Consider the following 26435-nt stretch of genomic DNA (forward strand, 5'->3'; position numbering starts at 1 on the left):
GAGGAGGAGGAAGGTAGATTTCAGGGGCTCGATGAAGGGCAGACAAGGTTCAGAGCAGCAGGCAGAGGGGAGGCAGCAGTTTAGTCTAAGGAGAGGCCACTGGGGGTTGTGTTTGGCATAAGAACATCAGGAGTCAGCAGATATTCCCAGGAGTTCCAGTTCTGCCATCGTCAGCTACTTAATTATACATGCCTCAGTTTCCCCATTTTACAAATGGGCATAAAAATACCAGTTCTCTGCCAGGCACAGTGGCTCATGCCTATAATCCCAGTACTTTGGGAGCCCGAGGCAGGCAAAATGTCTGAGGTCAGGAGTTCGAGACCAGCCTGGCCAACATGGTGAAACCCCATGTCTACTAAAAATACACAAATTAGCCAGGTGTGGTGGGTGGCGTCTGTAGTCTCAGTTACTCAGGAAGCTGAGGCGAAAGAATTGCTTGAACCCGGGAGTTCAAGTGAGCCAAGATGGTGCCATTGCACTCCAGTCTGGCGACAGAGTGAGACTCCGTCTCAAAAGTCAAAAACAAAAACAAACAAACAAAAAAACCAGTTCTCTGTCAGGGTGAGTGTGAAGAGAAAATGAAAACTGCTCTTGAACTGGCAATTGCCATGTAAACACAAGGGGTCTGGGTCCGGAGTCCCACAGATAAGGGTTTGAATCCCAGTCCTGCCTCTTCCTAGCTGTACAACCTGCAGACGAGTTACTGAAATGTTGTCATCTGTAACACGAGGATAATGAGCCTCTGCATCACAAGATAAATATGTGTGTTCAGTGAGAGAAAGTGTCCCTGGCACTTAGCAGCTCAACTCACATCACTGCTCCTTTGCTAGGGGAGTGGTGTGACTGGCGGAAAAGTGGCGTGTGAACCTGGACACAACCCTAACCAGCAGCCTGACCTCACTTGACTTCTGTGAGCCTCAGTTTCTGTGTGTGGAAAATTGGAGTGCTAACGAGAACCTCAATGGATTGCTGTGAGAATTTAAAACGCTGAGCCATCCTAGCCTGCTGGAGGTTTTTAATAAATGACAGGCACAGCTATCAGCCCATATGGCCAGATACAGGCAGCGATGGATCAATGGGCCATAGAGCAAAGGAGCAAGAGATGTGGGATTAGAAGTGGGTACACCTCTGACCACCAGGGGCTGACCCTGGCCTGCCCCTACTCCCACCCTAGAGAGCAGCCCGGGGTACACGCCAGTCTGGACCAAGGCCCCGGGCCCAGCCCTGAGGCCAGTTTCTGGCCTCCCCACCTGGCATTGATGGATGCCCAGGCGGGCGACTGCAAGGGCTGCAGCCAGGATCAATACTCTAATTAACACCGCACGGACCCCGCCAGCGTTTTCCCTCCACCCCAAACTAGGGGGTGGGGACAGGTGCAGGGAGCTGCTGAGCGGAGAGATGCACTCCAATGCCCAGTTCTTCACTCAGTGAATAATGGAATCAGTGGGTGAGCAGGAGGAATGGGCTGGGGAGGACACAGGCGGGGTTGCTGAGGACCTCTCCAGTGGCAGATAGGGGCTTGCGGTGCCCCCCCAACCCCGAAGTCTGCCCAGGCCTGCGGAAGACGCATCAGATAAGAGGGCAGGCTCGGATGGGGGACAATGCCTGCTTCCCAGACCTTCTGCCAACACCCAGTCTCCGCTGCATGCCCTGCCCCTTGGCTCTGACAGCTCAGCGTCCTTACCCTGTCACCTTCCTCCTTCAAGGCCTTGCCCCAGATCCTATATCCGGGGCTCCCATGCAGACTTCAGAAACACCTTTCCTTCCCTGTAGCCCTGCAGCATGAGGGGTAGGTGGGCTGGCCCTGGGCCACGGCTGGGGGCTTCTGTCTGAGTTTGCTTCTATATGGGGTTCCAGTTATTCCTCTACCCAAGGTCGAGAGCCTTCTGTCTTGGAGCTGACTGCTCTGTTCCCGGCCTTGCCAAGTTGGTGTCTAGGTCCTGCTGGCACTCTTGCAGCCATGGCTCCGTCTTTCTGTTGGCTTGCTTGCCAGGTGCCAAACATCACTCTTCCAAGTGGACACCACAGTGCTGCATGCCCAAGGAAGAGCCAAGGCCCCTTCCACTTTTCCTTAGCAGGTGCAAGGAGAGGTAGAAGTGGCCTTGGCTGCCCTCCTGCCCTGACCCATGAGCTCTTTGGAGGGAGCCTCTATTGTTAACTGGGCTCTGTACACACTCTACCACGTCCCCAAAAGGAAGTCTGGGCATCTCCCTTCCCAGGCTGTCCCTGGTGCTGACAGGTTCGCAGGCTGGGAATCCCGCCTTGCAGGAGTCACACCATGGGGAAGGCCTGGTTCTAGTTATGGCTCTACCAGGGTTAAGCTGTGTGGCCTTGGCTAAGTCGCTTTATCCCACTGAGACTCACATCCCAGCTATACCTGGGAAGGAACCCTCTCTGCCCTCCTGGCCCCACAGGGTTACTAAGGGCAGCAAATGTGATGTTTCCTAATAGCCTGCAAAGCCACAACTAGGCGATGGGGACTGGGCTCTAGCTCTGGCTGCTGACTCCAACCTCTTGATAGCAGCCCACCAAGCCCCATGGTCTCTCCGTGTGGAAGTGCAGGAGTAAGAGACCAGAAGGATGCGGGGAGACTTTGGGAGAGGTCAAGATCAGGAGCACCCTTGGATCAGGACTCCAGGAACCAGACTTCATCCTCTTTTGCCGTCTGTCATCTGGTGCAGGCCTGCACCATGCAGGCCTGTGTGATGCTGAGGTCAGGACTCAGGGGTAAGGGAGGTGTGGCCACAGAGTCAGGCCAGACAGGGTGGTGTGTCCGTGGCTGTCATGGGCTGCCTGGCTCAACGCAGCTCCTCACTCGGCAGTAAAGGCCACTCCTGGCCAACCTCCTTTTCTTCTCTCCCCACTTAACTAGAGTGTCATAGTCAGGAGAGACCCCTTAGAGAACTTACAGGTAAGATTGCTTAAGCCCAGAGAGGGGAAGGGACCAGCTCAACGTCACACAGTAAGTGGGTCCCAGACTCTGACTCCAGGGCCACTACTCTTTATAGTAGACTTGTGGTTTGCAAACTAGGTTTCTGGGGGCCCCAAGGCCCTAGGGATGCCATAGGCGGGAGGGTAATGAGGGCTGGAGTGATTAGGGTTTTGTTACCTCCACCCCGTCTCCATCTTAGCCACAGCCGCTCTCTCCTCTCCAATTAGTATTTCACTTTCAGGGAAAATGTATGAAAAACAGAATTGTGTTGCAGAAAAACAGTGGGAAAATGGCTGTGTTGCACCCTACCACATCCCCGCAACTGACACCCAGCGCTCCCAACCTTACCCCACTCGGCCCTCCCCCATCAACTGTCCCTGGCAGCTTGCCCTTCTCTGCTTCCTGAATGGTTCTGAGCTCTTTTTCCAGGCCACATTTCTGTCTATGCCTCTGTCTAAAATCAAAGTCAACCTTCTAACTAACCACCCTAATGACTAATCTCTGTTGAAGAGATCGCAGGCGAAAGCCTTCTTAGGTATCGATTGTCTTTTAAGAGTGACCCTCTGGAGATAGCGCCTACATTCATTTTAAAGGCCTGGGGGAAGCTGGTTGGGTAGATGCTTCTGGACAAGAGGCCTTTTGGGGTTTCTTCTCCCTATACTGTGAACCCCAATGCCTGCTGCCCTCACTGAGCCTCGGTGCTGTGAGGAGAGGGGTAGGGTGGTGGGTAGGGATAGTGAGAGGGGCCCAGGCCTCAGGGCCCACTGCCTGGCTTCTCAACCTGGCTCACTCTGACCTTCAGCAAATGCTGTGCCTTAATTCTCTGCTTGGAAATGGGGCTGATTGTAGCACCGCACCCACCTCCTAGGGTGGGCTTGAGGATCAATGATGTCATTCATGTGAAGCCCAGAGAACAATGCTCAGTAGAATTCGTGCCCAGCTGTGTGGGCTGTGATTGGTGGGGTGGGAGCAGAGGCAGGTGATTGACTCTCAGCATCCCCCCATTTCACAGATGGAGGAACGGAGGCTCAGAGGAGGTCTGTAAACCTTCCCTGGAGCCAACCCTCCAATCACCACCGGGTCCCACCTCTCTGAGCCATCCCTAAAGGTGCCACAGGGCTGCCTGAGTCCAGCCTGTTCCAATGTCAGACGCACACCCAGGGTTCCCTGCAGAAAGCATCTGCTGTCTCCCCAGGTCTGCCCACTCTTCCTGGGCACAGGACACCCCCCCCCAGTCCCTCTCCCATCTCTCCGCTAAGCCCTCTTCTGGAACTTTGTTGCTGAGACGCTGCATCCCTCCATCTGTTCCGTTCCTCCTCATTTTGGCTAGAGGGCCTGACCTAGTTTAGGGGTGGCTGGTTAGGGAAGGCTGTGTGTGTGTGTGCGCACACTCATGCTTATGTGAGAGTGGCAGTGCACAGACCGGAGCAGGAGTGTGTGTAGATATGTGTGTGTGTGTAAGTGCGTGTGTACATGGATGACTTTCTGGGGCTGTGTATAACAGGGAACAGATAGTGGGCTGTAAACAGTACCAACCAGACCTGGAGGCAGAGCTGGGGCACCTTTGCCAGGCTTTGCTGATTACTAGCCATGTGCCTTTAAACTAGCACAGAATCTGGCAGGACTAGGTGCTCAGTAAGTGCCTCCTGCAGAGTCGAATGTGCTCCCAGTGTGGGCTCATGAGTGCAGTGTCCTGGGCAGGCCAGGGCGGGGCTCTTTTCTCCTCCCAGGGCAAAGTGTCCTTGACAGCCTGGCTGTCTGCGTGGGCTGCTGTCTGTGACTGTGGGGGGTGGGCACCTGAAGCTTTCCTGGCCAGTGCCCAGTGTGTGGACTTGTCCTGGACATGGAAGCGCTCCTCTGCCTGCCTCTGGTACCCTCTGTGGGAGCCACGGTGGAAACGGCTCAGGCCTTGGGCTCTTACGGGCCTAGAGACAAGCCCTGCACTGACCAGCTGGGGGACCCTGAAGTTGCCTAACTTCTCTGAACCTTACCCTCCTCTCCAGCAAACAGAGGCTCATTCTGTCTGTCATGATGGTCTCTCGAGGTTTTTAAGAGGATGCAATATAAAGAAAAAGGCCTTAATAAGTGGGGACTGTTCGTTCATGTGATCTGTCATAGACCTGATGTGCTGCTTCCATGAGATGACACATGTCAGCTCCTTGCACAGCGCATGGCATGCAGCAGGAGCACCACACAAGCAGCAGCTTCTAGTAATTACATGGCCAGCTCTCCTCCTGGGGAGGGGGCACCACCCACCATGCGGGTGAACTTGGCAGACAGCTCCGTGGCCCATTAGCCGCGCCCAGGAGCAATCTGGGGTGTTCTGTCTTCCAGGGTCCCTTTGTCCCAGGCAAATTGGCCCCCGATTAACTTCCCATCAGGAGTGAGGTCAGCCTGTCTTTGGGACAAACTGGTCCCCACTACTGTCTGGGGCACTGGTGGGGCTGGGTGCCTGGGCTAGGGGAAGAACGGTGCAGCATTTGGCTTTAGGGGGTTAAAGTCAGCCTTTGGCCTTCGCCTGCCACCTGGTGTGATGGAGGAGACTGGGTTTTGGGGGCCAAGGGGCTTGGTGGGAAGCACGTGCTGCTGTTGGCTGCTGGCTGGAGGTGCTGGTCTGGAAGGGAAGAGCAGCTTGGCCTCGGGAAGCCTCGTCTTATTCCCACCCTAGAGCGGGGAGCTGGAGCCCAAGGTGGGGGAGTCTGTGAGTCAGAAGACCTGAGCTCTGTCACTGACACACACCGGTGTCCACAGGCAAGGATGAGGTTAACCGGGCATCAGTTTCGCCACCTGTGGAAGGGGGTGAGCCCCAGCATTCTTGTTAGGATCCTCAAGGGCTGAGAAGACATCAGGCACAGCAGACTCCTCTCCAAATGGCAGGTGCAGCGGCCCTGGTCATCCTCTGGGCAGTGTTCCAGTCTCTTGCCTTGACATCCACGTCTTCTGTGGTGCCTTCCACCCTCCCACCCTTGTCCTGTCCTGTTGAGGGCCCTGGGCCACCAGCCTGTGGCAGGGAGTGGCAATAGGCGGAGACCCTCTCGGCACTCCCTGTGGCCGCAGCCAGCCCTCCCCGGATAACCCATTTCTGCTCCATTAGACCAGCCTGTGACACGTGTGTGAGGGTTCCTGGTGGGAGCAGGAGCCCCCACCACAGAAAACACGCAGAAAATGAAACACTCAGTTTCTGCCTAGCCCAGGTAATGGCCGTTATGTTCTGTATTATCAGCCATCAGAGCACGGGCTGGGATGGAGAAAGAGCCCGCTCCTCTCACGGCCTGTGGATAAACAACCCCGCTTGTGGCAAATAAAATGGGAAAGTTGAAATATTGAAATACAGTTGCCATTTCGTTCAAGTTGGATATTAATAGCTTCAGGGACAGGCTCAAAAAGAAGGAGGGTGGGGAGGAGAGGGAAGAAAGGGAACTGTGAACACCATTAACATTCAGTTTCCTCAGAGGATTGGAACCCTTTGAGGCTCTGGTCTCAGGAGCCGGTGGGAGGGGCGAGGTGCTGCTGTCAGAAGGTGCTGACGCTGCAGCTTCCCTTTCCAGGAGGCAGCTCCTACTCATGGGGTGAATGGGGTGAGGATGCTGCTGGGACAGGGAGGTCTGGGCACCATAGGGGCACCTAACCCCTCCCTGGCATCTCACAGTGCCGGGACACATTGGCGCCAGCCACTGCTCCATGACACACTGATGGCACGTTGCTTCCTGGTCATCCCACAGATACTCCTGGCCACAGGCATGACCACACTTGTGTAGCACCATGTGACCTGCCCGTGTCCTCTTTACCGGGCTGGTGTGCTCATCCACAGCTTCCCTTTGTGCAGGGACCTGTGCGAGCCCGGGAGGTTACCTCCAAACCCTCCTCACTGCAGCCATCACCCAACGACTGGCCGACTCGAGCGTACAAAGGGCTGAACCCCTTGCCGGCGTGGGGAGAACTTTCTCAGCTGATTAATGCCCCAGAGTGACACATGCATCAGGTCGAGGGTTGACTGCCCTGAGCCCCCATCGCTACTTCCCTCACTCCTTTACAGGTTTTGCTGAAGAGAGCTCCTTCAATAAGCCACACGCCCCCAAATCTCTGCCTCAAACTCTGCTTCTAAGGAGCCCAGCCCTGAGAGCAGCTGGGTGGCCTGGGGCAGGCCACTCCACCCTCCGAGCCTCAGTGCCTCCATCTGTGAAACGGGAGATAACACCAGACCACGGGATTGCTGAGACCATCCCAGGAGACGTTGTCGGTAAACTTCTTTGCCCTCTGTTGGGGACTTGGATTAGTGTCCCCTCGCTGCTGCAACAAATTACCACAAACTTAGTGGCTTAAACAATGCACATTTATGATCTTCTAGTTCTGGGAGTCAGAAGTCCAAATGGGACTCGCTGGGCTCAAACAAAGGTGTGGGCAGGGCTGCATTCCTGCTGGAGGCTCTGAAGGGGAGCCTGGTTTTTGCCTTCGCCGCTTCCAGAGTCTGTGGTTCCTTGGCCCTGTGGCCCCTTCCTCCCTCTTCAGAGCCTGTGAAGTCCGCCCGGGCTGCAGCACTTTGATTCTGACCCCCCACCCTTTGCTTTACTTATTAGGGCCCTTGTGACTACCCTAGGTCCACCTGGCTAATCCAGGATAATCTCCTCATCTCCAGATCCTTAACTCAATCATATCAGCAAAGTCACTTTTGCTGTGGAAGGTCACATAGTCCCAGGCTCTGGGGACCAGGAGGTGGATGCCTTGGGAGGGACTTTCTTCTGCCTACCACAGAATGCAGTAAGCCCAGGTCAATGTTTATTTATTTCCTCTCCTCAGGCATGCTATTGCACCCCTTTGAGACTATTTCTACCTCTTTAAAGACTATTGTGAGGATTACTGTGTATAATGGGTGTAAGGGGATTTGCAAATGGGTCTATGGAAGGAGAGAGCCTTCCAGCTTCCCAATCCCTCCATAGGGCATCCTGTACTGATTCTGCACCCAGCCATGCCCTCCTCTCTCCTGAAGCTCTTCTCCCTGCTGTCCTGTGGCCAACGTTTTCTGGAAATGCCTTTGTAGAAGCAGCTTGATCTGCTCTTGGCAATGGGGTCAAGAGGTCAGGGCTTCCAGGCCTGGTTGTGGAGAGGGCTGAGGGGTCCAAGCCCATTTCTCACCCACCGCTTGCCCAGATCCTGTCCACCTGGTGCTACATTTTAGGAAAGGATGGGCATCAGAATGGAGAGGAAGGAATTGCTGCAGAATAACTGAGTTCTGTGGAATAAGGAAGCACTAGGGACTGAGTTGCTGGTCTTGGCAGGATTGGAAATTTGGTCTGTGGCAGCCAGACTTCTGGTATCTTCTTTGTTTATTCTCTAAAGTTTCATATAAAAGGGCAGCCTGTGTTCATTGTGCTGATGGGAAGAAAAGTGAGGGGACTGGGTTTGGGAACATGGGGGGCCAGAGAGACGGGTGACAAGGGAAGGGTCCAGGGGAGTGGGAGAGCAGAAGCACAAGTGTGGTGAGCTGGGCAGGGTGTCCCCTCTTCCAGACAGTTGTGCCCTGTCTGGACGAGCCTCCGCTACTTGTATCAGCCTATCATGGTGGTCTGGGCAGGCCTCTGCACACCCTGTTGGATGGGGAGTCCCCAGAGAACAAGGGCGCTGTCCTATTCCTCCTGTGTCTCAGCACCCGGCACGGGCCAGGCACAGCGGGGTGCTCAGTAACCACTAACAGGAGCACTGACCCCACGAGGGAGTGAGGGGCTGTCTATGCCTTCACCACACCTGCTGCCCTGGTAGGTCCGTCATGGCCAAGTCTCTGTAACTCCCTGGGGACAGAGTTCAGCCTACTCTAAGGCCAGTCATATACTTTTTCTTGGAACTTTCCATTTGTCTTGAAAAGCACAGCATGAGTATTGGCCAGGGAGATGGAATATTTAAGGTCAAGACTGTACTCTTAGAATCTTCTGACAGACCTTGTGTGAGTCACTTCCTCTTTCTGGACTTTATTTTCATCATCAATTAAATGACACTTTGGTCTGAATCAGTGGTTCTCAAATTGTAGCTAGCTTCAGAATCACCTGGAGGGATTGTTAACCCAAAGACTACTGGGGCCCACCCAGAGTGTCTGACTCAATAGGTCAAGAATGTGCATTTCTATTAAGGCTCCCAATGATGCTGACGCTGCTGGTCCAGAACCACACCGAGCATCACTGGTTTTTAAGTGCTAGGCTGGTTGCGTCAGGAGTACCTGGGAAGTTTGCTGAGAAAACCTTGATTCCTGGGCCCCACCCCTAACAACTAGGACTCCGTTCTTCTGAGGGTAAATCTGCATCTTCTTAACGAACTCCCTGGGTAATTCTGATGTGAAACCCCCTTTGGGAACCCCAGGCTGCATGCTCTCCAAAGTTACTCCTGGTTTTTTTGGTTGTTTTTGTAAAACAGTTCTATTGAGGCATAACTGACATAGTGCATACGGCACATACTTAATGTGTTCAATTGGATAGGTTTTGACTTATGGATACTGTTGTGAAGTGTCAGCACAATTAAGATACTGAACACATCCATCACTCCCCAAAAGTTTCTTCGTGACCCTTGGCTATCTTGCCTGTCTGCTCCTCCCCTCTCTAAAGTTTTTAACCACATGTGGTTCTAAACTGGGCTGATGATTTCCATTCTGAAAGTAGGAGTGAGGGTATGAATGGGGAGGCTTCCCTTCTCAGGCCCCGTGGGAGGTGTGCACAGCTTGGAAGTATCTCCGTAGGGAGAGGGTGGTGATGGGTTTGGGGAAGGAGGCCTGGAGAAGATGCTTGATTGGCAAGGCTGGGGGCTTGGTCCAGTGATCAGGCTGTGGAGGATAATGAAGGTGAGAATTATGTTGAGAAAGGGGCCCCTGTCCCCAGGTGAAGGTAAGGAAAGGCAGGGAGTGGTGCTGAGCTTCAATGGGAGCAGACGAAAAGGGCCCAGGAAGGGGAGGAGGCACAGTGAGGAGAGGGAGGTGGTGACAGGGTCTAGGTAAGAACAGGCCCAGTAGACTAGGAAGTAAAATTTTCCTGGCAAGGGTGGGGCTCTCAGCTTTACTTCCTTCCATTCAGGCAATTTAACAAACATATATAAAGTACCTATGAGGTTCCAGGGACTGGGCTAAGCCTTGGGGAATGCAGTCTCCTATAGGAGACAATATAGATACGGACACTGTCAATCAATGCTGTAATTGCTATGGTAGGAATAGGCACAGAAGAGCTGGGGCACTGCTGGGCTGTGTACTCACAGCCTGGAGGTTCTGAAAAGACATCCTTGTCATGAGTTTTGTGCAGGTATGAACATCCAATCTGAAGATGTTGAGAGATAGCTCCTCCATCACAATAACCACTGCCCCAGAGTCTGATGGTGATGGGAAGGCAGTTTGAACCCTCGGGAGTTGAAACCAAAACCATATTATCTGGTGGAGGTGATGAGTAGCACAAGTATTCAGGAGAGGTGGAGAGGTTGAGATACTTGGGCATCATCATACAACCAGGAGACTAGGGACATCCCTGGGAAGAAATGGAGAAAGACTCCTAGTGGGGATGAAACCTTCTGACTGAAGATCCTTTCTTCGGGTCCTCCCCGCATGGGATTTGACAATCCTCTGCATCATGCTTTGTGTGTATGTGTGTGTGTGTGTGTGTGTGTGTGTACGTGCATGTGACGTGTGTGTATGCGTACGTGTGATAAACCATATTTCAATCTTTCAGCCATTCATGTTTCATTCAATGAGTCAGCTAATTCATTCACCTGTTGTAAGTGAGACACTCTGCTGGGTAGGGTACAGTAGTGAACAAGACAGGCAAGTTCCTTACCCATGGTATTCCTACTATTCTAGTAGGAACCTGACTCTTAAAAACTTTCTTTAAAGAGCCAAAGAAAGGTGCTTTTGGTGGACAGATTTTGGGCCCCACATTATATACCCTCAGGCAGAGGCAAAGGGAGATTTTGAAACGATGGTTGTACTACAATATTCCCTCTCTCCCATGCTGTCACTACATACACATGAATTGCATTGTTATTTTTGTTTGTTTGTTTTGTTTTTGTTTTCGTTTTTTGAGATGGAGTCTCCCTCTGTCACCCAGCCTGGAGGGCAGTAGTGCAATCTTGGCTCACTGCAAGCTCTGCCTCCTGGGTTCAGAATTGCCTTGTTATTAAAACGGAAATTGGTTGCCAGTGTTTCTCCAAGTGTGACCCAGAACAAGGAGACTCACCTGGTAGCTTGTTCCAAAGGTAGATTTTGGGACAACTCACCTCTACTCACCCCACCTTCACTCACTGATTTGGGATTTTGAGAGGGGCCATAAGTGATTCTAGAATCTGAACTTAACAACAAGTCTCCAGATTATTCTTGTTAATGGAAGCTTTTAATTGAAGGCTATGTACATGAAGGTGCGTATTTATAAATGTGCAACTGAATGGATTTTTGCAAGGTGAGCACACCTGGAAAATCAGCATCTGATCCAGAAACAGAAACACCTCGAGATCCCAGAAGTTCCCTTTGCCTTCTTCCAGGCTTTCCCCCTCCTCCACCAAGGGCAGCCGCCATTATGACTTCTAATTTCATTTTGTCCCCCTTTTTAAAAACTTTATATAAATGAAACTATACACTATGTAGTCATTTGTGTCTGGCAAAATTTCCCTCAGCACTGTTTTTGAGATTTATTTATATTGCATGTACTTGTAGTTTGTTCTCATTGATGTGTAGTATTCCTTTGTATGACTATACACAATTTATTTTTCCATTCTTCTGTTGATGGGTATTTGGACTGTTTCCAGTTGGGCTATTATGAATAGTGCTGCCATGAACATTCTTGTATAATATTTTGGTGCTCATATGCATGCAGTTCTGCCAGAGTGGGATTGCTAGGTCAGAGTATGTGCTTGTGTTCAGCTTCAAAGATGTTGTCTGTGGTAGCAGCCTCTATGATGGCCCCCAGTGCTCCCCTCCTTTTTGTCTTCACATCTTTGTGTAATCTCCTCCCCTCAAGTGTAGGCTGGACTTACTGACTCCCCTCTGACAATAGAACATGGCAGAAGTAATGGGACGTCACCTCTGAAATTAGATTAGGAAAACGCTGTGGCTTCTGTCTCGTGTGCTGTCTCTTGCTTGCCCACTCTGAAGAAAGCCAGCTCCTATATTGGGAGCTGCCCCATGAAGAGAGAGGCCCACATAGTAAGGAACTGAGGGAGACCTCCAGCTAACAGCTTAAGAGGAACTGAATACTGCCACCAACTATGTGAGTGAACTTAGCAGCTGACCTTTTCCCAGTCGTGCCTTCAGATGAGACCACAGTTCTGGCTCACAGTTTTGACAGCAACCTCATGAGAAACTTCAAACCAGAGGTACCATGCTTGGCCTGCTGCATTCCTCACCCACAGCAACTGTGAGATAATAGGTGTTTGTTGTTTTGAGCCACTCAGTTTTGTGGTCATTTGGTACATGGCAATAGATAACTAATATGCAGCCAAACTATTTTTTTTTTTTTTTTTTGAGATGGGGTCTCACTGTTGCCCAGGCTGGAGTGTAGTGGTGCAATCACAGCCCGCTGCAGCCTTGACCTCCTGGGCTCAAGTGATCCTCCCACCTCAGCCTCCTGAGTAGCTGAGACCACAGGTGTGTGCACCACCTTGCCTGGCTATTTTTGTTGTTTTATGTTTAGTAGAGACAGGGTTTCACTATGTTGCCTAGGCTGATCTCAAACTCTGGGCTCAAGCAATCCTCTTGCCTTGGCCTCCCAAAGTGCTGGGATTACAAGTGTGAACCACTGTGTCCAGCCCATAGACTCTTCCGAATGGCTTGTTCTAATTCATAGCCCCACCAGAAATGACAAGTTCCAATTTCTCTATTTACTTGGCCACACATGGAATTACCTGCCTTTTTAATTTTAACCATTATAATGGGTGTATGGCAATATTGTGTCTTGGTTTTCATTTGCCTTTCTTTGATGGCTAATGAAGTTGAGCACCTTGTGTTAATTAGCCATTCAAATATCCTCTTTGGTGAAGTGTTCCTTCAAGTCTTTTGCCCATTTTTTTTAGTGGGTAATTTATCTTTTTCTTGCTTGCAGGAATTCTTTTTATATTCTGATTATGAATTCCTTGTTGGACATCTGTATTGCAAATATTTTATTCCGTTTTGTAGCATGCTGTTTCACTCTCTATTTTTAAAGTTATTTTGGAATATTTTCAAATTCACTAAAAAGTTATGAGAATAAAAGTAGTACAAGAGTTCTATTATAGCCTTTACTCAGATTCACCTTTTGTTACCATTTTACACCATTTTCTTTATTATTTGCACCCTCTTTCCACACCTTTCTCTCTCTCTCTACACATACAAACACACACACACACACACACACGTTTTTCTGAACCATTGCAGAGTAAGTTGCATACATGGCAACTCTTCACTCCCAAATAGGTCAGTGTATAAATATACATTTCTTAGGAATATTCTCTTATGTGACCATACTACAGTTATCAGCTTCAGTCAATTTCACATTGATACAATACTTTGATCTGATCTCCTGCGTTCCAATTTTTTTCAGTTGATTTAATAATGTACTTTATCATTTTCCCTTCCAATACAGAATCCCATCTAGGATCAGGTATTGGACTTAGTTGTCATGCCTCCTTAGTCTCCTTTAATTGGGAACACGCCATAGCCTTTCTTTGTCTTTTATGACATCGACATTTTGAAGAATGCAGTCTCTCCCCCACTTCCCTTTTAAATAGAACATTCCTCATTTTGTTTGTCTGATATTTTATTATGATTAGAGGTAATACTGCATTGCTGAATGGAATAATATATAAATGATATGTCCTTCTTAGGGTCGGACACCTGGATCCACACAATGTCCCTCATGACTGATGTTAATTTTAATCATCCTGTCAAGGTGGTGTCCCATTTATCCATTGTATAGTTACAATTTTTTCCCTGGAAACTAATAAGCAACCAGTGGGGATGTGCAGGTTGAGACCATGCAAATACTCTGCTTCTCATCAAAACGTCCTCTGGATTTAGCATCCACTGATGATTCTTGCCTGAACCGATCTTTACTGCGATCGTTCCAGAACGATGATTTTTTCCAACTCTGGCTCTCCTCCCATGGTTGCCAGTTGGCCATCAGCTTTACACTGGGAGCAGGAACCTTCTCTTTGAAGATTTCTTAATTTTAACATAATCTAACTCATTGGCTTTTTTTCTTTCTAGTGAATGCCTTTTATGTACTGTTCAAATTTTTTTTTCCTACCACCATCTCTTGAAAATATTCTATGTTTCCTTGTAAAAGCTTCATTATTAGGCCTTTGACACTTAGGTCTGTGATCCATCTGGGATTTTTTGTGGTTGTGATAATGTGGAATAGGGGATGAAGATAAACTTCTTTCCATGTGGAAATTCAATTGACCTAAGTGTCTTTATTAACAATCATTATTTATACAAGAAATGGATGAATGGCTTTCCCCTTTCAAAAATTCAAATGATTACAGAGAAAGCTAAAAATCCCTTTGACTCTCTCTGCCCATCTTGATCATATACCCCTCCCTGCAGGGGGGAACTCAGAAGTAACCACTGTTATCAGCTTTTTACATCCTTTCGGACTTTCTTTAAGCATTTGCAGACATGCATGCACCGTGTTCTGTTTCTCCCCACGCCTCACAGTGTATGAGTCATTCTGCAACTTGCTTTTTCACCCAGCAATATGACTTGGTAGACTTTTTGTGTCGGTACATATAGACCTCCATGTAAATGGTTGCACTGGTTTACATGTTATGCATGTCGTATGTGATACGCTGGGTCTGACCCAGTGGTCTGCCACATGTTTGCAGCTTGCTTAGTCATTTGTGGATTTTAAAGTTGGTTCTAATTTTCTGTTTTGTTACCCTGATGATTTTTATGCACACTGTGTGAACCACTTGCTGGGTGGCACCATTATGAAAATTGGGGTGGATGGGGGATAAGAACTTGAGACTGGAAGGCACTGGGCTCTTCCTAGATTAAGGAAAACAAAATGACTCAAAGAGTCTGGGTGACTTACCCAGGCTCACACAGTTAGTTAGTGGCAAAGCCGATCATGACACGTGCCTTGGGATGCCAAGTCCAGGCCTCTGCTCTCAACATATCCCCGCCTAGGGCCCAGCTGACCTTCCCAGCCGCCCACATTCTGAAGCTTCCCTGTCCTCTTCTGGCTTCTCCTCCCCGTGGAGATGAGCCTCGAATATGGGATGCCAGGGGTGTCTGCTCACTGCTCCTTCCTTACCGCCAGGGACAGGGCACTTACTCACCTCCCAAGGCCCTGTGGTCTCCTCTCAAGAAGGCAAGATGGCACGTCAGTTCCAAAGCCTACCCCTCAGCCTCCCCTCCTCTCAACCCGCATTTATCTAAAAACTCCACCAGCTTCCAAGATCCCCCTGTAGGACAGACAAGAACAAATTTGGAAGCCAAAGAAGTTGCAGCCCTTAAATCACATGTTGGGCCAAATAATCAAAGAATCTTCCCCAAATTTGTCAACGGTGGTGCTGGGCCTAGCTGCTCAGTAATGACTCTCACTTGATGACAGATCTTGAGAAAATGCGTTTTGGAAGCAATCAGTATATGCTGAATAGGACCCTATTTTACAAGCATTTTATCTACTCTTAAGGACATGGGAGATGAGGAAAACAGATAAGCCTCTCTATTAATATTGATTAGACCATTATATATCTGAGAAAGAGATTTTAGTCAGAGATGATTGCATCTCACCAGAGCAGCCTGTCTTCTCGAATCGAATCATTTAATTTGCCGCTCAGAGCTTGGGGGCATAGGGAGGGGGACACATGCACGCTTTGCTCCCCAACACTGGGCAGAAGAGGCAGGCAGGAGAGGGACGCCCAGTGACAGGGCACTTATGTGCTTTCTCGCCAGCCCCACAAGGAGCTCATTAAGAGGAAGCGAAAAAAGGAAACAACAGCAGGAAGGATTGAGGTTAGACTTCAGGAATAAATGCTTACTTCTAGAAGAGTTCAGAAGCTGAGGCCCTTTTCTGGACCAGCTATATGAATGAGGTCATGAACAGGCCTTTTTATTATTGATCACAAAAGAAGACCGGTAAACATTCAAAATGTTCAACCTCACTAACAGTCAAAATAATGCAAATCTAAATAATCAACTATTATTTTTGCCATCAGATTAGTAAAAATTGTTTTTAAAGCATCATGCCTGGTGCCGGTGAGGATTTAGTGAAACTTCATTCTCATGCATTGCTGGCAGAAGGGTAGGGTGAGTGCAACCTTTTTGGAAGACAATTGGATGATATTTTCCGAGAACCTACTTTTTGACAAGCACTAGGTTAGAACCTGGGAGGATAGCATTGACTGAAACTAAGTCCTTGCCCCCGCAGAGAGCGCCATTTATCAGGGGAAACTTGAAATGAACACATCAAAATGCAACTAAATATTTACAAAATGTAAAGAGCCTTAGAAAGGATCCGGGTGTGGGGGCTCACGCCTGTAATCCCAGCACTTTGGGAGGTCAAGGCAGGCAGATCGTCTGATGTCAGGAGTTCGAGACCAGCCTGGCCAATGTGGCAAAACTCTGTCTCTATTACAAACACAAAAATTAGCTGGGCCTGGTGGTGCACACCTGTAGTCCCAGCCCCTGCAGGAGATTGAGGCAGGAAAATTGCTTGAACCCGGGAGGTAGAGGTTGTGCCACTGCACTCCAGGCTGGGCAACAGAGCAAGACTCCATCTCAAAAAAAAAAAAAAAAATGCCTTAAACACACACACACACACACAGCTGAGGGGAGAGGGTGAGTGAAGGGAAGTCAGTGAAGGCTTTTCCAAGAAGGTGGCTTTGAGCTGAGTCACAAATGCTAGAGAGGAAACAAGCCACAGGAAGAGAACAAGATGGCACTGGCAGATGTAACAGCATGTGCAAGGGTCCTGCAGTGGCAGAGATTTTTGGTGAGCTGAGAAGAGGCCAGAGAGGCAGAGTGGGTGAGGGGAGCATGGCGGGAAGCAGCAGGAGAAATTGGCGGGTGGGCGATGCATTGCAAATGCTGACCCGCCTGGGGTGCTGGGGGCCCTCCTAGGTTTTCAGCAGAGGCAGCACACACAGTCTGCCCTTACTGCTTTTTTAAATTTTTTTTTAAACTGCCACCGTTTTGTAAAATTATTATTTATTGTTATTTTAAAAACATATAACATGAGATCTACCCTCTTCAAAAACATTAAGTATACAGTATAGTATTGTTAACATGTACAGTGTTGTACAGTAGATCTCTAGAATCTTTTCATCTTTTTAAAAAATTATTATTTTTTTAAGTTCCAGAGTACAGGTGCAGGATGTGCAGGTTCGTTACATAGGTAAACGTGTGCCATGGTGGTTTGCTGCACCTATCAACCCATCACTTAGGTATTAAGCCCAGCATGCATTAGCTCTTTTCCCTAATGCTCTCCCCTGACCCCCACAATTTTTTTTTTTTGAGAAAGAGTCTCACTCTGTTGCCCAGGTATGTAGTAGTGCAATCTCAGCTCACTGCAACCTCTGCCTTCTGTGCTCAAGCCATCCTCCTACCTCAGCTTCCCAAGTAGCTGGGACAATAGATGTGTGCCACCATGCTTGGCTAGTTTTTGTATTTTTTATAGAGACAGGGTTTTGCCATGTTGCTCAGGCTAGTCTTGAACTTCCTGAGCTCAAGCAATCCTCTTGCCATGGCTTGCCAGGGGCAGTTAATAGAGTAAGCAGGAAGGACAGGTAGGCGCCTATGGCAGCAGGAAAGGTGAGAGGTGACAGGGGCTGGGATGAGGGCTTTGGCAAGGGACGTGCATCAAACACCTTACAAAACTCAGGATGAGCAAGGCCACTCCAGGAGATAATCAGATGCATGCAGCAGTTTACATACACACGGAATTCATTACGGGCTTAGTTATAGAGACAAAACCCTGGAAACAACAGAAATGTTCACCGCGAGAGAGTTGGTTAAATGATGGCACCCACAGACAAGGGCTGCCATGTAGTTCTGGGAATTGTTGGTTTAGAAGAATATTGAACAACACAAGAAGATGTTTACATTGTATCTTAAGTGAAAAAAATCAGGACACAAACTCAATGTATATTATGATTCTGGTTGAAAAAAATGACGTTTTTCTATCTAAAATAAACACGGAAATGTCAGTGGCAACTCTCTGGGTGACCTATGGGAATTTTTTCCTACATTTCAGTGTTTCTCAAATGTCTACAAATATCTACTTTTATAATTAAGAAAACAGTTATTTTTTACGCCTGTCATCTCAGCTACTCGGGAGGTTGAGGTAGGAGAATCACTTGAACCTGGGAGGCAGAGGTTACAGTGAGCTGAGATCACACTACTGCACTCCAGCCTGGGCGACAGAGTGAGGCTCCGTCAAAAAAATTTAAAAAAGCATAGTTATTTTTTAATTAATAAAGTAAATCTGTCTCAAAGAGGCAAGGGTCAGGTGCATGAGTGGGAAAGGAAGGCGTGTGGAGGAGGAAAGGGTTAGACAAAGTGAGTGTTAAATCTGCATCTCCTTGTAGACAGAGCTCCCTGTCTCAGTTTAAGACCCTCCTGCCCTTGAAGAAGCTTCCTAAAAACAGCTCAGGTCTTCCTCCTCTGTTCCCCTGCCTCTTTGCATGTTTCTGGAAGGCTTTAATAGTAGGAGTATTATGCACAGCCTGCCTATAGTCAGGCCACTGGGAGGCTGAAGAATGCAGATGCATGGGCCCCAACCCTGGGGGTTCCCACCCTGGGACCACCCCCCTCCACCCCTAGTCTTCTCCATCTCACTAAGTGCTCAACTCTCTCAATAGAGGCCGTGAGCGTGGCTACTGGATTGTGGATTCTGGAGCCAGACTGCCGGGGTTGGAATTCTGGCTCTGGCATGGCCTTGCTGGGCTCAGTGCCCTCAACTATGGTATATTTACAGTATGTAATATGAGTAGAGTAAATATATATGTATATTATACAGTATATAATAAATAAGTATAATATATAATATTATATATACATATATATTTTATCTTTAGTTTTGATAAAAAAAAATTCTGACAAATCAGAAATGGGGGTTCAGGGGTGGTGGTGAGGCAAAAGAAGGAAGCCATGGGGTGGGAGCTGTCAGGCGTGGGGCCACTGGTGTCTCCTTTACCCCTACCCTGATGTGTCCTCTCCTGAAGGACAGATGGTCACATTTTGCAGTGGGGGAGTCCTCTACCATGTCGTTCAAAGTAGGAGGAGATGTCTCTCTCATCAGTCAACTCACTGCGATTGACCTCAAAGTGAGTCTGCATGTCATTGAGGATCTTGGCATCATTCTCATCGGACACAAATGTGATAGCCAAGCCCTTGGTGCCAAACCAGCCGGCTCTGGCCACCCAATGCAGGTAGCTGTCAGAATCCTCAGGCATGTCATAATTAAAAGCAATGTTCACCCGCTCAATGTCCATTCCTTGGCCAAGTAGGTTGGTAGCCACAAGAATTCACCACTGAAAATATTTAAACTGCTGATACTGATAAAGCCTCTGCCCCTGGGGCATCCCACGGTGGATGGCAATGGCTGGGAAGTTCTGCTCTACCAGTAGCTGGGCCAAGGCAATGTGCTGCTGCACAGACTTCACAAAGATCCTCAGCTGGTTGAACTCAAGGACATTCAGAAGGTCAAAGAGCTTCCAGTTCTTCTGGTTGTACTTCAGTTTCATGTAGTACTGCTACAACCCATGCAGCATCAACTTCATCTCATTATCCACAAAGATCTCCATTGGATCTTGCATGAACTTGTGGCAGACTGGACGGATCTCTTTGTTCAAGGTAGCCCTGAACATCATGACCGGCTTCTCATTGTGCAGTCATGCAAAAAATTTCCTGGACATCCCAACACATGTTGAGCTGTTCAAACATCTTATCACATTGATTCGAAATAAAGTGTTTAATGTGTTTGAGGTTGAGGCTCTTATTTCGAGCCAGGGCTAGGATACGGCCTGGAGTCCCCACGATGATATGTAGGCAGTTCTTCTTCAGCACCTCTTCATCCTTCTTGATAGACAGACCACCAAAAAACACAACAACCTTGACATTGGGCATGTATTTAGAGAACCGACCATGGAATGGGAAGCCAACAGCGCCTATTCCCCAGAGTGGAGGAGAAGCAGATGAAAACATGCATAACCTGTGCAGCAGCATCTGATGCATGGCCATCCCCTGTAAGCGGTAGCTGTTACTACTCTTCCAGTTACTCAGGTTGAAAACCCAAGGGTCATCCCTGATTCCCCCTCCCCTCATTCCAGCACCCTTGCCACCAACCCATGCAGGTCCCTCTGTTTCTCAGCCCTGCACTGCCTCCCCAGCCAACGTGACTGTCCTCTCTTGCTGGCACTGCTGTCCTTGTCTCCTTTCAGTTCAGCCTCCTCTCGCCAGCCAGAGGGAGTTGTGAAGGTGAAAATTGAATTACGCTACTCCTCTGTTGGAGTTTTGAAGAAAGCCCAAACTTTTTACCATGGCCTACGACAAGGCCCTAGCGAGTCGTCTTACAGGAAAGAAATAGAAATTTAAACAATGAAACAGTTTTTTGCCTTCAGATTAGCAAAGATTTTTTAAAATAAAAATAAGATGCAGTGTTGGTGACGATGTGGTGAAACTGCACTTTTAGCCCAAGAACCTCCTGTTCCAGCATTTTGAGGTCAGGGAAAGATGTCTGACAACGGGACTGAGAAGGAGTTGGAGAGGGGAGAACCAGGTCAGTAGAGGTTAGGGAAGCCCAGAGGAGAGAGTGTTTCCAGAAGGAAGGGGGTTCTCTTGGGTCAAAGGCCACTAAGAAGTCAGAGAAGATGAGGACAGAGAAGTGACCATGGCTTGGGCCACAGTGGTTCCAGTGGAAGGGAAGAGGGAAGCCATATTGCCACAAAGGCAGAGAGAGAACCCCACGAGTGGCGACAGCAGTGTGTGTGCATGCACGTGTGTGTGCATGTGTGTGTGCACGTATGTATGCATGTGTGTGCGTGTATGTGTGCGTGCACATGTGTGTGCATGTGTGCACACGTGTGCATGTGTGTGCACGTGCATGTGTGCGTGCATGTGTGTGCACGTGTGTGTGCATGTGTGTGTGCACGTGTATGTGTGTGCACGTGTGTGTGTGCATGTTGGTGGTAGCAGCTGCAGCAGTCGAGGAGATGGTAAGGAGACAGCAGCCCAAGGAGAAGTCGGGAAGGTGAGGAGTGCTCTCTGGGAGGTGCAGGGAAAGGGTGGGTTGGCTGACAGGGTCCTGAGAGCCTGGCCGAGGAGTGGTAGGAAGTGGGAAGGAAGGAACTTCAGGAAGCGGCAGGCTTTACTCGTGTCCCAAGGGGAGCCCAGCTTAAAACTCATTAGAAAAAAACAAAGGAAAGCACCTGAGTTTGATGAGTTTGGTTCTAGATGGCAATTCCTCCTGGAGCCTTCTTAATTTCCTTGGTAAATAAGATCGCTTTGATCACTGCCTTAGAGAAAACTTAATTCTGATATGGAATGTCTTGAGTTTGTATCAGTTTGGGGATTCTCCACGGTAAAAATGAGCTGGTGGTGTAAGGACCCCACAAGAGGAGAAGACAAACATCTCTCTCTCTCTCTCTCTGTGTGTGTGTGTGTGTGTGTGTGTGTGTGTGTCTGTCTCCTAGTTCTAATTAGAACTAGCAGGGCAGGTAAGGGTATTTTGAGTCCATTTGTTGGGAGAGGGCAGTTGGGTAAGGATGGGGTTAGGGACTATTGTTTGGAGCTCAAAGACAGTAAAATGCTTTCAGTTTTGGGGTCTCAAAGTGTGGGTTATGGGGAGCAGCATACAAGAAAACCCCTTTCCTTGCCAATCTGAATTCCACATTTCCTTTCAAATCCTGCTTAGAGTTTGCCACCTCCAGGAAGCCTTCCCTCCTACCTCTCCTCAGTCCTGGCTATGATTGGTCCCTTCTTTGAGCCTAAGTTGGCCTGGACAGATTTGTGTCATTGGACCAAGGGTGGATGCTCACACTGCAGCAACTAGGGGAAACTCCCTCTCTCTGGGCCTTGGTTTCATCATCTGTTCTTCAAGGAGTATGATGGTGACTCTGGCCCTTGCAGTCTCTGGTACTAAGGGCACCCAGGGAGGGTGAGAGTAGGCAGGGCAGGGAGAAGCAGCAGGCACCCCTGTTATCTACGGGATGTTATGCTAGGGCTTTTTCATCCATTACTTCATTTAACTTCACAACAATCCTATGGATCTGGAACTATGACCATTCTCATTTTACGGATGAGCAAATAGAGGCTTAGAGATGTTAAATGATTTGCCTGAGGTTGGTCTGACAGGAAATGGCCAGGTTGCATTAGACACAGTCACCTGGCCTAGGCAGGGAGGCCTTGCCAGAAACCTGGGGAGGGGCCGGGCAGACCCTGTGGCACATTCCTCCAGGGTCAGCAGGAGCCTCCGAGAGGTCCCTTGCCTCTCTGATCTCTTGCTCTACTGACTGTGTGCTGTCTGTCTCAGTCTTGGAAACTCCTAGGGATCGGAATTACACACTGTCTTTTCTCTAGGTGAAGGACTGAAAAATTAAATTCTTACAGGGTCAGGCAGTAATTAAGTGAAGTGGGCAGAATAAGTGCAAATTTGTTTGTTGCCTGAGTGGTGGTAAATGCAGCTCCTGAAGAGCTCTTGCTTCTCAGGGATGGCTGCTTCTCAACTCCAGCCAATTGTTACCTCCTGGTATCAGGGCTCAGTGTTATCAGAACCTCTGATCTTTCAAGAGAAGCTAAATTTCCTGATTTTTAAAAGTTGGTCTAAATCTGCTGGTTCTGAGCAGTACTTTAAAACAACAAATGAATACATGAATAAAATACATTAACAGACTGAATGCTGCTCTGCCAGGTGACAGTTTTGCAACCTCTGAAGCCTGATTTCATCTCTGCCTTGTCCAGGCAAGCTTGGTTGAAAGTCTCCTCTTCTGTGGTTGCTCAGGAGGTGATGCTGATGCCTTTGGGTAGGACCATGGTTTGGTGTTTGTGATGAAGTGGGAAGAAGTCTCCCAGAAGTCTCTTCCCTTATCACTCCCCCATCCCCACTGCCCCCACAACCCTCAAGCACACTTCAGTACTTTCCAAGAGTGGGGCAGGTATTGACAAGAGTGGGTCCCAATTTCAGACCTCTTTGAGTAGTTTTCCAAATGAACTTTGAACAACAATGTGAAATGGCATCCTGACAGGAATAGCAGCCCCTTGAATTTATGTCCTCCATCCTCAAAGTTCTCTGAGGAGATTAGAGACATAGTACCTGGGGTGAGGTGAATGTCATACACACATTCTAAGATGACCAACACATAAGGGAACAAGACACTATGACCAAGTACCAGTAGAAACAATAGACAATAGAAATAGTCATGCAGGCTTCAGATATTGGAATTATTAGACATAGACTATAAAATAACTATGCTTACTATGTTCAAAGAAATAAAAAACACCAGCTTGAAAACTTCAGCACAGAACTGAATACTATTAAATACATAACAAATTTTTTAAAAAGGAATTCTAGAACTAAAATGCAATAGCTAAAATTAAGAACTTGATGGGTGAGTTTTAAAACAGATTAGATACAGCTAAAGGGAAAATTACTGAATTGGAATTAAGGTCAGAAGAAACTGTTCAGAGTGTAGCACTGAGAGAAAAATAGATGGAAAATACAGAAAAGAGAGTAAAAGACAAGGAGGACAAAATGAGAAAGCCTAGCATATATTTAATTGAAGTCTCAGGAGAAAGAAGAGCGAGAGAAAACCAGGTGGAAGAAATATTTAAATTTTCTATTACAGAGGAAAGACATCAGTCTATTGTTCAAGAAGGGTTCAGTGGTGGATTGATCTGTACCAGACACAGGAGGGCTCAGCCATTCACTGGCTCAGAGGGGTCAGAAATGGCTTGCAAATCACTGAGCCTATATGGGAATTGAGCCAGAAGTCTCTAGCTTAGGAGAAATGGGAGTTGAGGGAGTAATAGAAGTGAAGCTTTCATTCATTTACTTCACTAATTTACTAATTGATTCATTTGTTCACTTACTTATCAATTCAATGTCTATTATTTGAGCACCTAAGAGGCTTGAGTCACTATAATTGGCATTTGATCAGAAAATGAAGAGTCTTCATTTTTTTTTTTTTTTAAATTTTTAGAGACGGGTCTTGCTATATTGCTCAGGTTGGTCTTGACCTCTTGGGCTCAAGCTATCCTTCCACCCCATAGTCTCAAGTAGCTGGGATTACAGGCATGCACCACTGTACCCAGGTGAAAGTCTTAGTTTTAAAGAAGATGTTTGTCCTTGAATGAGGCAAAATGTTTAGGAAGTTTAGTGTCTAGGTGCCCAGAGGCAACATGGCACCTGGAGCCTATGATGATGGGAATTAGAGGATGGTTTGGGGACAAAGGTAGTTTGATGGGAAATGATCAAAATTAGTGTCTATGAAGATGTTGGCCCATCTGTGAAGATAGCAGTAACTCTAGGAACAGGTAATTTGGACTCCAAATAAGCAGCTTTGCTACTTTGAGTGGAATTGGTAGGATTTTTGAGAACCTGACCAACTTAATGTTATTTTCATTTTATTCATTTTCAATAAGATTTATTGTAATAAAAGGAGCCTGCCTAAACTATACTAAAAGGAAGAGTATGCTGGTATCAGTTACAGAGAAAGGTGACACAGCAGTCCTGTAAAGGCAACATGTGGGCATTAGGGAGGGCACTCCAAGGTACATCTTCAGGGGACAAAGCCAGGACTCTGAGCAGCTATCCCACCTGGCGGCTTGGGAAGGCTTAGAACACTTGAGCCACATGTAAACTTGGCCACTGGCACCCTCTATGGCTCTCTCTCAACTTTTTGGGCTCTTAGACCCCTTTGAGGTTGTGATGAAGCCTGTTGCCAGAAAAGCACACTTACAAACAGCAGTGCAAATTCAGGGGATCCCTGAATCCTAGCCTAAAATCCTTCAATCTATTCACCCCTTTATTGTAATTTGGGAAAACTGAGGTCTTCATTGGTAGTGGTTGTTTAAATTCACGCAGTTGGTGGTAGAGCTAGGGCTCTGTTTCAGGTGTCTTGCCCTCTGGTTTGCTGCTTCTCCTACTCGCTCCTCTACTCTCCCCCTGGAGCTCTCCCCAGAGGAGTGGTGCTGCTGTGTTTTGTGTGAGGCAGCACTCTCATAGGACATGGTGTGGGGGAAGGTCAGCTCATCAAGTTGCATGGGGTAGAATAAGGTTCCTGTGAGGTTTTGGGGGAATAATAATGGGTGGAGGGTCCAGGAGGGGATACCCTTCTGGAGGAAGGGATCCTTCTCCTGCGGGACCTGGGAGTACTAGCTGCTTTTTAATCCAAAAGGCCCTGGAGAGTATGCGAAAGCACTTGGATAGACTAGGGATGTGATAAAAGCGTTGTTAAAGGAAGCTGATTCCTATAGTCATGTTCTTCCCTCTCTCATAGCAAACAGGTCTCCAGGGCGACCCAGTGCTTGGGAGACAGCTCAGATTCCCAGTGTGACCTTAGCCTTGGTTCATCCTTCCTGAAATTCACCATACTAAAGCTTTAGGGGCAGGTGGAAGGCTCTTGGAGACCCCAGTTTTGTAGGACAGATTCCCCTCTGATTTGCTCTCCTCTCTTTTCTGTGTTGCTCTTTCCTCTTCTCTTCCCTGTCTGTTGCAGGGAGAGGACAAAGAGGAGGTAGGGGCACAAGCACCACCCACCAGACTCTCATTTTTTTTCAAGAAAAAAATTATAATTATGAAAGATTTCACCTTTGGGTCTAAAAATAACACAATGCAAATGCCTCTGTTCCCCTAGTCCTCTTCCCTCTCTCTCCATCATCGTGTTCCCTTTCTTCATCAGCACCACTAATCGACTACAGTCTGGGGGAAGGGGGTTTGTGTGGAAGCCATTGGGATCTTCAGCAGCAGACAGGAGAAGTGAGGACGGGGAGGGGAGAGGCGAGGTGTGGTCAGAGCCAGGTGCAGCTGGGAAAGTGGGAGGCTGGAGTACATGGAGTCCACGGCTTGCTCAGACCAATGTGTACTGTGGGAGAGGCAGTCAAGCAGCCTCCAGCTCTTGCTGCTGAATGTTGAGCAGTTTCCCGGTACACTTAGCTGGAGGTAGCCTTCTCCCTCTTCCCGGTGAAGTCTGATGTGGAGTTTATTGATTCCATTTGCCACAGTATTTTCCTTAAATATTTTTTTAGTCTAATGCACATCGTATGCACCCATAATGGCTCTAGCTAGCCTTGTTTTTCTGCAGAACCAATAAAGCAATTTGAAGATGAAATTGAACTCAGAGACATCGGGAGAGGGTGGCTGGAGATGTGCACAGGGAAGGAAGGATGATTTTGAGATAAAAGACCCAGGTGGTGGAGAGATTCAGGGTTGGGGGGCAATATAGCACTGTGATGACAGAGAGATGGGAAAGAATGGAAAAAAGAAAAGAAGTCAGGCAAGCCAGGGTATAAGGCAACACTAGAGGGGGAAAAGGGAAGGAAAAGAGAGATTGAAGAGGAAAAGGAAAGAGA

At 48.2% G+C, this 26435-nt stretch overlaps 1 pseudogene; it reads right to left on the minus strand.

Moving 5' to 3' along the window:
• LOC103248641 (spliceosome RNA helicase DDX39B-like) overlaps positions 1–20250 on the minus strand; it is a 36109-nt pseudogene extending 15859 nt beyond the window's left edge.
• Positions 20251–26435: the final 6185 nt, after the last annotated feature.

The sequence above is a fragment of the Chlorocebus sabaeus genome, chromosome 1, assembly GCF_047675955.1.
Source record: "Chlorocebus sabaeus isolate Y175 chromosome 1, mChlSab1.0.hap1, whole genome shotgun sequence".
Classification (NCBI taxonomy): Eukaryota; Metazoa; Chordata; class Mammalia; order Primates; family Cercopithecidae; genus Chlorocebus; species Chlorocebus sabaeus.